General features: G+C 32.0%; 1 protein-coding gene across 4 annotated transcripts in view; it reads right to left on the reverse strand.

Moving 5' to 3' along the window:
- Positions 1-12,715, reverse strand: part of LOC118193902 (protein brain tumor-like) — a 102,569-nt gene that overhangs the window by 16,381 nt on the left and 73,473 nt on the right. The window contains exons 1-2 of one of the 4 annotated variants that reach the window (XR_015038346.1): positions 4,986-5,071; positions 1,344-3,454 (exon numbers count right to left, since the gene is read on the reverse strand). The exons of 2 other annotated variants lie outside the window; for them this stretch is intronic. The gene's annotated coding sequence lies outside the window, so the exon portion shown is untranslated. Of the gene's footprint in view, positions 1-1,343; positions 3,455-4,985; positions 5,091-12,715 lie in introns of those variants that run through there. One more of the 4 variants, XM_035365063.2, reaches the window with a different exon arrangement.

Genomic DNA, 12,715 nt, shown 5'->3' on the forward strand with positions numbered 1-12,715 from the left:
AGTCAGCTAGGTTCACATCCGAGGCAAACAACCAGTATTCAGCAGGCTTTAACCACTTGGCTATTGGTCAGGCTGTTAATAGCAAATGAAACGGCTGGTAACAGAATATCAATCACGTAAAAAACACAAATATGATTTATCTTAGTCTACAATAATTGCTATCATACGACATGAGTTTTTTCCAAATTACTAAGAAACAGTATGTATTACTGAAGGAGTCTACACGGCCACCTACAAATTATTTTATCTCATTTTAAGACATTCCCAACTGGTTACAAAGAATGATCAAGTGAGCTTGCAAAGATGAGAAATATGCTAAAATATGGGCTTTAACACCAGACAGCTGCCATGATACAAAATGTTAAAGTATTCACAACTAACAACAACACAACTGATACAGTGTAATGACTCGTGCAATTTTCAAATTGATGTTTCAATCTCAATGCTGTGAGCATGAAATGAGATGACAATGTTGATGAAAAGAATTAAATCATACAGTATAAATGAAAGAATCAAATCATACAGAAGGGAGGGGATTAGATACATAATGTTACTATGCAATACAGTATGTATTACACAAGACTCACATGCATCATTAAGATGATGTAGTCTTACTGAAAAATTCTCATCAAGTTACTTTGTAAAGCTATGGGTTAAATGTTTACATTAATTGTCTTATTTGAAATTCCTACAAAAATTCCCAATACCTTAAATGTAAAATAGCATTTCATGCTTTTTAGATCTATTTTCATGACAATATTCAGCAACAGAAGCAAAAAGCCTCAAGGCTATTATCACAGCTATAAAGTTCAGTTTTAACATCCGATTTGATAACTTTTCGCAGTTCTGGAAATCCAAGTCTAGTTAGATGGATATTAAACATTAGATGTAAAGTCAGCTAAAATATTCCAAGAATACAGAAATGACATGGAATATTTAACAAATGGTTATGCAACATTTAAGGGGGAAAAGACTGAACTGATTATCTTGTCATATTACATGAAAACAGGTACAATGAGCTGATATTTCAATTTTTTTATCAATATATATCAACATGAATTCAGGCACAATCAAACTGATCATGTTAAATTTTAAATCATATTGTAAAATTTACACAGTAATAGTTCTAAAATTTAATCAAAAATGGATATTTATAAAACCTAAGTAATGTAATTAAGAAGCCAAAAAAATCATTCTCGTATTTAAAATTATATGAATTGAAAGACTTATGTAGCTTACTGAAAAGAAAAATTAAAAATAATTAACTTAATATCAATCCCTTTCATGATTTGAAATTTTCAAAACTAAGATTACAATGTGATTAAAATAACTAAACACACATGAAACATAAGCCAACTACAAAATTAGAAGGCAAGTTTATTTTATTTACATTCATTAAATAAATCATATAATGACATTATACAAGTCAGCATTACATTTAAATTATTAAATTCAGGCACAAAATTATTAAAAACAGAATTTAGAAACATTCAAATGCAGTTTAAAAATACAGTTCATAAATACTAATCTTCAGTTTTTTACACACTGAGAAATATAGTTTGCATATTCAGGTAGCTTGTGATTACAACACTAAAGCATTTCAATTTTTGATTTTCTCACTAAATACCAATGACAGGAGAGTAAGAGCACCACAATACCTTTTTCCCTATTTACACATATACTTTAAGCAGTTCAATAAGTCACATATTCGGTACCAAAATGTCCATTCATGTAAAAACGTTTTTTGTAATATTTCCAAAAAAACATCTAAGCAAAGACCTTTTTTTTATGAGAATTTCACCTCATATAAAATGTTGTTGCAGTCTTTACCAAAATTAGAATACATTATCATAATGCTCATTTAGGCAGGTAATTTTGCTTGAAGTGAAACATGAAAACAAAGGATAATTTTTCTAAAAGTATCCAAAATCACGGAAATTAAAACTATTTGCTTAAGCTCAGAAAATATGGCCAAAAGTTGACAATCTAAAAAAATCAGAGATCAGAGATTTAATCTGAATAAAAAATGTCGACTTTTTTCCTAAAATTCAGATCTTTTCGTTGTAAACGATCCGAATCTTCGCGACAATACGGAAAACAATTTGAAGGCCATTAGTATAGTTCTGTCAAAAAGGCTTTTATGTGAAAGAAAATTTAATTTGCGGATAAACTACTTTCCGCGTTTTAAAGCCTTCATTATACTAAATTTTATATTTGTTGAATATTCTCCAGTAATTTCTGTGCTTTTAAATGAGGGAGAAAAATCTCATATCGCGAAAGCTATGAACGCTGCACTTGTATGATTAAACAGTATTAAAACACGGAGAACAATGAACGCATCACAATATGTATGACTGGTGACTAACAGCCAAGTTTCGGTCCGTTACTTCGAATATTTGAGATTTCCTGAAATTTCAAAAAATTAGTTCAAAATTATTCGGAAAAATTTCAGTTCCAGTGCTAATCCATTATTCGTTACAAAGTATATTGATATTCAGATGAAATGAAGTAAGTTCATGGTCACCGATGATTCGTTAACACAAACACCAACGATACAAAATATCCGGCACTAATTTTGGCGCCAAATCGTTTTTAAGAGGTTTCTCTCCAAACACTGGCAAATTTCCAATATGTTCAATTTTTTAAAATTCCAGTTTACTAACGCCACGAATTTTTACCCAACATAAAACTAAACAATAATACAGTACAACTACTGCCGCCGAAAACTTAGTAAAAGTTCACAGACTTGCCATCAGAAAAACTAAGTGTCCCATTTACCTGTGACCAACTATGAAATTACATAATAAAATTATATAAATGATCATTTCTTGTCCTAAGACGTTTTGGAAAATAACATAATTTTTCATTCAAACGCAAGAATAAGAAACTATACGAACTCTTACAATAACTATAATGAAATTTAAGTTGCGTTTTGCGAATCGAGTACATATATTTCAATTTACATAACTGTTTCATTACAGAATTTAATTTCCTAACACAAATTTAACAGTCCAAGTACAATCTGCTACGGAACATTAAACGAAAAATCGCCGATTCAATTTACATCGGCGAGAGAGAATATATATATATATTTCAGTTTAATATATTGAATACAGTTCACACAATTTTTGCAATTCTTTCCACCTTAAATGAAATAAAATTAAGCCGTAAATGGAATTTTAAACAGAAAAGGTAGAGTGAAAATTACAGATGTATGCAAACTTGCTTAAACAGCAGGCTTCTAAAGTAAAAATTCACAGCAGAAAAGAACAATTAAAATTGCCGCCAAATTCCGCGAAATGTTGACAATATAAAAAGCGGCTGACGAATGTATATATTCTATCATTCCATCAGATCTTTTACACTGTATATAAAAAAATTCTTTAAAAAATTTTTCATCTTTGATTTTGAAAATAACAGCAGCATTTTCGGTCCTCAGAACTTCAGGAAGAAACTAGATTTCAAAGAACATCATGATATTAAACTTTAGCCAAATACAAGTACATTTTTAAGAAGACTGTAGAAAGCACACAAAATTTGAAAAAAAGAGCGTGGAAGAATATGTTGTATAGTTTCCAGTACTTCCATTAGTGGGCATTAACTAAATGTAAACAAACTGGCACGTATGCCCACGCTCGTAATGGCGATAATTCAAAATTTTTGCAATTCATATTGTTTGAAGCAGAAAAATTACGATATAACGAAAACAATAAATATTCGTCTCAAAATAGTTCATAAGCTGAATCGATGAACAACCAGATTATTTTGCTTTGCTGTGAATCAAATGCAAATTGGCTTTTCATAACTAACAGTAGTAATTTTATTCCAGCAAAATATGCACAAGGATAATGGCCATTTGTGAAGGATGATCTAAAAGACATAAGCTCGCATTTACATGAGGATAACCGCAAAATATAATGTCTGCTTGTTCTGCCAGAATCGAACATGATACAAACTGCGTTTACAGCATTTTCTGCTTCATTAACTAGCCTGCACAATAGCAGCAAGAAGAAATATTTCAAAGAAATTATTTGACAACTTCATATTGACAATGAAGGCTGAGCCCTCATTGTGACCAATTATGTAAATAAATCCTTCTCATAACATATATAAGCCATGGTCACAGTTATTTACTATTTGAAAACATTAAAGATATCAATTTTTACTGTAGTTCGAAAAAATTCTTCAATAATACTGCAATAGAAGTAGTTTCATCATGAATTTCAAAACATGTTTTTATGTTACACATTCAGCAATGACAGTTCAACATTTTATAGTTTTCAGTCTAACGTTTATGAAAGCACACATTCAGCAATGACATTTTCAAGGTAGTTAAAAAATTTACAGTGTGCCAGATTTGTTTCCTCTGGGATCAGAGAAGAAAAAATGCATTACGCTTAAAAGTTTTTCTACAATTACCAGAAATATGATTATTCAGCGATAATATCTGAATTCCACCAAAAAATGATAGTCTGCTGGCCGTGCACTTTAACATCAGCGGAAACGTGAAAAAAAAAAAAAAAAAACTGCAACGAAGTTTCCAGTTTTCTTTTTAGTCTGGCTGAATATCAAGACTCAAAAGTAAGACAAACTTGTTTATAAAATTTTAAAGGATCTGGTACGGTAGCAATTCAAAGTTATGTCTATAAATGAGCAGCGTAATACTCCGACATGTAACTCGAATGGCTCATAATGAAGGCCAACAGTACAACATATAACATGTTCATTTTAAACTTATATCAAAAGACACAATAACATGAAATTTTAAAAGTATAATTGTTAATCTCAACTACGCACCGACTTTTTACTGGCGTTTATAAACGCCATATTGTCAATCAAGCAATAATAGAAAACAGACAGTACATTTTGACAGTTACGCTAAAGCTCCTTCGAAATTCAGGAATACAGCCATTAAAACGAATTATAGATTATTACCGATCGAAAGAGTAATATTGTCTATAAAATTTCACCATTATCCCGCTTACCTTTGCATAGATAGTTTATCCAGTCTTGGCTTCGACTGGCAGGAGGCGCTAGCAAGCTAGCCCGCCATCTTACGAGTCTAGTGTGCTATTGAAATAGCCTCGACGCCAAAACCCAGCTACCGTACTTTTCTTCTTATCAATAGAACAGGGTTGCTTTCCTGTCGCAGGAATGTTTCACATCGCGAAACATCGCCAAATACGACAGGATGACAATCGCTTCTTAATTCTGTGTTGCGAAGGGAGACTAAGACTTCGCCAATATAATGCGGACAATACCCGTTTTTGTCTAATCTCGAAACAAAAACCGAAAGTAACTTTAGCTTCTATCAAAGAAAAATACGTTTCCTAAATATTATAGTTAATTTATAAATTCTTCGGGCAAAAACTTTAATAAAACAGTTCTTTCTTATTAGCAGCAAATATTGCAATGTATATATAATTAATTTGCAAATTATTCGCGCATCTCAGTATTCCGAATTAAAAATATGAAACTAATGTTATTACTAAACTTATGTTGCAATATTTTGCGCAATAAATTTTTCTTCGTATAACCCGTAGAATGAGGAAAAAAAAGCGTTTAAATAGCTTTAAAAACTATTCAAAAAAAAAAAATAATAAGGCACAAATGTAAATCAAGGAAGTGAATTTGATATACATATGTTTGACACATTATTAGTGATATGTCGATAACGGTAGCATAATAGCAGAGACACAAACTTAATCACTGGAACATCTGACAAAAGCAGCATTCCGAAAAACAAATCACTAGATGCACTTTTCTCATTAGTGCGCTACGCATTATGATCATCATTTTTGTGAATTATATACTCGATATCATCATGGTGCAGCTTATCATTTAGTTTCTAATTGCTCCCTTAAAGATAAATTAATACATGCAACCCCTATATCTTCTATAGCAGAAATCTGACTACCAGATAAATTTGGTTAGTCTCCATAAAAAATGATACAGGATCCAAATGAGACACTAGAGTTACGAATTATAATTTTCAAAATTATCTATTTCTACAGTTTTTCAGCAAAGCACGCGAGGGCTATCTGAATGAAAAGAGAACTGGCTCGTATTCACATTAAAATCGAGGAAAATTAAGAAAAGCCCATGTAGTGAGTCCATTAGTAGAGAACCGACTTCATTAAGATTTGTTTCTTGACTAGAGTATATTGGGATACTTTAAATATTGGTAAACGTGATAGATAAGTCAGGCAGCTGAAGGAAAAGTAGACCTGAAAGTGCTAAGTGAGACATACGTTAATTAAAAATTACCCCCATATCATGTTCACATATCAACAGAATAAATGCTTTCTAACATTAATTGTCAAAGCATAAAATCAGGATTTTGCTAAGAAAGAAGTTTTGTAAAAACTACTCAATTGTAAATTTCAAGAGGTCTTTTTTACAGTATGTTATCTTACACTTAGGCAAAACTGATATGAAAAAAAAAAAAAAAAACTACATAAATGTTTTAACTGTGAGCATTTTGTAATGTGTTGTGAACTGAGGGTAAGGAAAGAAACAGCATTATGGATTTATTTCGAATTCCATTTATTGTTTATTCGATATCGTTATTACATCTGTTTCCATCAGCCTGTTCATAAAATGATTTTACAATGATCATGACTGATAAGTTTTAAAAAGATGCATTTAGTTAATGTTACCTATTTATTTTAGAATTATGATTTTCGCACTCGGAATTACAATTCTATTCATAACTAATGGACTTAAAATCTGCATTTCACATATTAAAGATATCCTATATTTTCAAGCATCCAAATGAGACACAGAGAACGCACAACGTGAAGTTAAGCGTTACGAAACAAATTTTCAAAACTGTTCCCTGCTTCAGCAAAACAGAATTGGTTAGTTGATTGTTACAACAAAGTACGCGAGGACTAAAAAGAGTGATGCCTTCGCGGTGAACTTTCTAAGGAAAACTGACTCGTATTCAAGTTACAGTTGGGGAAAGTTAGAAAAAGACCATGCAGTGAGCCCATGAGTAAATCAAATCCAGTAAAGAATCAAATTCAGGAAGATTTATTTATTAAATATAGTAAAACACACAAGGGCTATCCAAAACCGGAACGAGCTATTAATGTTATGCAGCCTTATCCATTTGCTCAAAGGGGGCTTGCTTTGATAAAATGGAAATAAAGAACTGATTTTTCATTTTTTATTTCGATTTTTTTCATTCCTAAAGAATAAAAATCAGTTCTTAATTTTTCGTTTTTACGAATAAAAACTACTAAAAAGTCGAAACAAAAAATGAAAACCAGTTCTTAGTTTTTCGTTTTTGCGAATAAAAATGAATAAAAAGTCAAAATAACGAATGAAAATCAGCTCTTTATTTTTCGTTTTTGCGAATAAAAATGAATAAAAATTTGAAATAAAAAATTAAAAATCAGACATTTATTTCGTCATTTTTAAGCAAAGAATGAAAATCAGACCTTTATTTTTATGATTCGTTTTTGCAACAAATTACATTAGTATTAAAACTTGATACTCAAACATCAACGTTATAAACAGATTAAAGAATGTAATATTTTTCTTGTTGCTTCAATAATGTGAAAAATTATCCTTACTTTAAATGGATATCCGCCAGTATGGTGAAGTTAAAAAAAAAAGGGGGCAATAAATATTATTTATTGCTACTTCCGCCTTTCGCTACTATTGCGCAACGGTCAAAGGGCAAATTTAGTCTATTGAATAAGCAAGCCCCATTCGTTATAGTATTAAATAACAATGAATAATCGCGCATCTATCGTACGCTTTCCTTTTGGTGTTTTTAAAAATAATTCGTTATTTATTACTACTATTCTTTTAATTGTCTAATCATACACTGTTGATTTTTTGTTCGTTGTTAGCTAGCGTAACTCACATGAAGCAAAAAATAGCATATGATAAATAAGAAACAAATACCTTCTGCTTTAAATGATAATTCGCAAGTCTGTTTAAGTGTATTAAGTGAAGCAAAATAAAGTGCCCTTTAAGTTTCTTTTAATAAAAAGAAAAGACAAGGGAAAACAGAGCTGCGCCTTATTACATATATATACACAAAATTATCAAGTTAATATATTTAAATTGGAAAATTTAATAGTATGTTGATAAGACATAACTATGGGAAGGCTGTTCTTTGTTGTTGTTTAACTGAATACAGCAAAACAAACGATGGCTAGCTTTCAGGTTAGGCTATGTTATTTTAATACGGGAAAGACACAGGGCTAGTGATACAAAATTTTTACACAAAAAATTTAAATGGAAAATAGCGCTTCTTTCGGTACATATATTTTTGGTTCTTATTTATATAATTTAAAAAGTTTTAGAAACCCTTGACTATGAAGAAATATACAATAACACTATTAATACCAACTTTTAAAACTCTTAGTTCTTCAAAAACACAGGGAAATTTTCTGTACAAAGCACGAGAGTAACACATCTTATTTGAAATCGACCCGAAACTTCGTATCTAAACAGATAAACGCAGGATGCCCTAAAAAATAGCGCGGAAAATTCGAGATGCAGTTAATGCTTATGCCGCCAATTCGCCAGCTTGATAATTTATCGCCAAAGTATGGGTTCTTTGCTACGAAAAGCAAAAGGTGAACGTGCGCTACGGTCGATGCGCAACAGGAGGAAATTTAACCACAGTGCACTTACGTTCAAGATCAAGATTTTCACTTTAGAATTCCAAAACAAACATAATGAGGAGAATAAATTACCTATCACCCTCATTTCAAAATTACTGGGATATCTTAACCCTAACTTCGATCAAAACAAAACTTAAAGCGCACACATCGAAGAAGCAGACGACTGCAATTCAAATGCGCGGGTTTACTACGATTTTGACGTAACCTGGTTTACGACCTTGAGGATCTGACCCTAAACTACCTGTATTCAAAACAGAGGTAAATGCACGGATGGAAGACAGGATGAGTAAATGTTGCATCACAGAGCTTACGTTCAGTCAAGTGTTTAAAGGATCTGCTGGTCAAAGACTTCGTAATAAAATACAGAGAAGTATAATGCACTTTTAAATGCAAAATGTCACTATGAATGATATTTCTGAAGTTCAGAAAACATCAGTCTTTTCATCAGATCGTGACAGGGGGTACGAGATTGTCACAGTACAAAAATATTACTCTTAAGAATTTTTGGCATAATGTTTGAAAATTGAATACCTTTTATTCAAAATTCAAGAAAAGTTTAAAATACTGCACTTTAATATTTTTGACAAACGCTAACTCTCCCCAAGCAATCCGATAATTTTTTTCCTGAGCAACAGTTTAGAATTTATAATGTAAATATATTTCTTCAGTGACAAAGCAACATTTTAGTACATAGTAGACAGTTGTTCCAAAGACGCAAAGGTTAGGTTATTCGACTGCAGCAAAGCACACGAGAACTCTCTGCCTAAGGGAAGGGATGCCTTCGAAGAGATCTTTCTAAGGAAAACTGGCTTATATTCACGTTAAACGTGGGAAAATATCTACCATGAAAACCAACCACACAGCCAGCCTTTTCGCCTGGATTCGTACGCAAGTAGAACTACCAGTATTTAGCGAGCTTATCCGCTCGGCCAGTGGTGGGGCGGGTTCGTAAAGGAATTCCTTTATAATCAAAACATGGAACAAATACGAAGGCGAAATATGAAGGAGTTCCTTCTAAAAAAACACGAAACAATTACATAATTATTTCATATGCACTTAATTAGGTACACGGAAAAAACATTAAACACTAAAACAGTAAACTTGCTAAAAAAAAAGTCCTGAGTACAATTTATATGAGGTTTTTATATAAAAATAAATTTTAAAAAATTTAAGAAATGAAATATTCACTAGAAAAAGCTTGCTTATACGAAGTAGAAAGAAGGATGCTTGGTTTTTGTTTGGAATGTTTTGCAAACGTTTGGAATGTGGTTGTAAACGTCAGCACTGCTTTTAGTGTGTTCCTTCAGATGAGAATTTCGAATTTCAGAAATAATAATCATGTTGTGCGTCCTAAGTTACAAGATTTACGGTTCTAGTTAAATTACGTGTCCTTGGCAACTAGAACCTTGGTGAAGAGATAGCGACTAGTCATCTTACAACTACAGAACCAAGTCCAAAGAAAGGTTAAAATAACTATCTCAAAGAAATTAAATTTTCATCTCAAAGAAATATTTGATAGTTGGCCCCTCTCGGACTCATAGGAAAGCCTCCACTTGGGCTTTAACTTAAGACTGAAAATAAGAAACTAAACTAATTCGAACTAACTAAAATTTAACCGAAGCTGTACAGAAATAACTAACCGAATTAGCCCGTTATTAAACCTCTACGCCAAATACTGAAAGGCACGTAAGACTACGGCCGAACGTAGTAAGATAGGCTTAAAGCAACGACGTGGCCGGAAGGCAGAACACGCTCTACTGAGAGCTTCTAAGCTCTTCTACTGAAGTGATTGAACTTCCCATAAATACTAGTTCTATCTCATTTACATAAAAGGCGATACTGAAAACTAATTCTGGCAGGGAGTTGTAGGTGGGAAAGAAGAATTTAAAGGAAAGGGTTTCAAAATTAAAAATAACTATTAGAAAATTAAAATAATCCCTACAAAGATATTAATTTGAATGAAAGAAAAATCATTATAGACCTACGAAAAAGTAAAAAATCCTTACACACACACACCCCCCCCCCCAAAAAAAAAAAAAAAAAAAAAAAAAAAAAAGCCAAACAGTTGAAAGAACAGATTCTTCGATCCAGGGAGGATTTAAGATCTGCAGGATCTAACAGGAGTCTGAACGTAAAAGTAGCTATCGTAACGCTAATCAAAAGGAAAATTTGCAGTATAATTAAAAAGCAATTAAAAGTAAATTCTCACCTTATTCTGTATCAGAACTGCCAGAAGCTATTGGGGAGAGGAGATTATCGATTCTGTTCAAAAAGCACTGACAAACATAACTACTATGAGTTTGCAGAGGAATTCATTAACAAAGCCTAAAATAATTCATGAAACGGATAATATTTTCGGACGAGAAGGAACTCGACATATACTGCATGAAAGAATGTAAACTTGTTTAGAGAAAATTTGAGACAGATTTCAAGAAAGAAAATCTAACGCTAACTCTAAAACATCATGAAGATAGCAAAAAGATTTAGGATAGGGGGTGTATGGAAAAGAGTAGCTTAGTGCAATAACATTGTATTGAGTCCGCGAAAACTTTTAAAACGAAATTTAGAGCAGTGTTGAGTAGCTTAAGGTAGGATGGTTGTTACACCCAATAATATAATGTTAGAGTTGTGAAGCTCTGTGTAAGATAAAGTGCCAATTCAGCTGTTTGTGTCGGACATCTCCGAAACGCCCTACTCGAAACATTGACATTAATTGGAACGTAGGTCTCCATCAACACAGTACAACTTTAAAATATGAGTTGAAATGTTTACTGAAGAAACGACATCAAATAATTTTGATGTCGTCCTACTCTTAAAAGAAAAAGGATGCATTATAAGCTAATTATTATTTTTTCCGTTTTAATATGATGTACGCGGACATTTCCTGGTGCAGTTTTTTTTACAATTTTTTTGGGGGTAAAAATGAAATTGTTTTCAACTAGCAATATTTGAATAATAAAGGTATACTATAAATAAGTAATGAAATATATTATAAATAAGTAATAAAAATGTGAAATAAAAACTTCAAGAATTTTCATAGAAGTCTTTTAATAATTTTTTCTACATACGTAATTTTGACTACCTGTATGCAAACATTTTCTAGGAAGTGTATTTTGCAACAGCAGTTTCAATAAAATTTCACATTTTATGACGCGTTTGCTCATTGAAAAGGTATGTCGAATTTAGTTTGGTTGAACTGCTGTATCCACATGCGTGGTATAAGGTAAATCCCAAAAAAAAAAAAAAAAAAAAAAAAAAAAAAACTTAATTGGATTTGTTTCAGAGAAAGATGGTAAAATGTTGAGTCGTAGATTATCCTCAGGATGTTATGAAATAGTGACTGACATTTCAAAAGCTATTTATATCAAAGAACATCTAGACAAAATATGAAATTTTTACTAGTGACCCAGGAACAAAACTAGTGAAAGATACTACTAAAGTGCTTTTACATGACAGTTTGGCTCAAGTGCTAGGCTTCGAATCTATGGAAATTACATTACGGATGACAGTCTGGAAACTTTGTAGAAAGGCCTTTTGCAAACGACCCCTGTGCATACTTTCGTGTATTAATGATATATACGGATATTGTGGAACCTCAAATCGGGGGAGATGTTTCAGCCTCTCTTCTTCGAATCGTAAGAATAACTGGTAACAATAGAGAAGTGGTCATTGCGCTATATAACAAGCCTTATTATCTAACCGTGAACAGGAAAATAATAGATACTTAAAAAATGAATATAAGAACTCATATGGGAGCATTTGTGTCGTCTGAGCGAGAAGTTCATACGTGAAACTTCATTTCTGTCAAAAATATTTATCATAAGGTATGTGTACCTTATCAATATTGTCAAAAATCTTTTGATGATTATTATGTACAATAAACGGGACACGGAATGAATTAATATCAAGGTAATCTTTATCAGAAGAGGGTATGGACCAAGGGGTTTATTCAGATCATTGTTTCGCATTGCCTCTTATTAAATTAGGCGCCAAAGCAATTGGAAAAGAAGTACGGCTTAATGGGTTAAACTTGCTAAACGATGTATTACTATGGCAAGATGTGAAAGAAG

The sequence above is a fragment of the Stegodyphus dumicola genome, chromosome X1, assembly GCF_044657685.1.
Source record: "Stegodyphus dumicola isolate Sdum_Otavi_A_Nest chromosome X1, ASM4465768v1".
Classification (NCBI taxonomy): Eukaryota; Metazoa; Arthropoda; class Arachnida; order Araneae; family Eresidae; genus Stegodyphus; species Stegodyphus dumicola.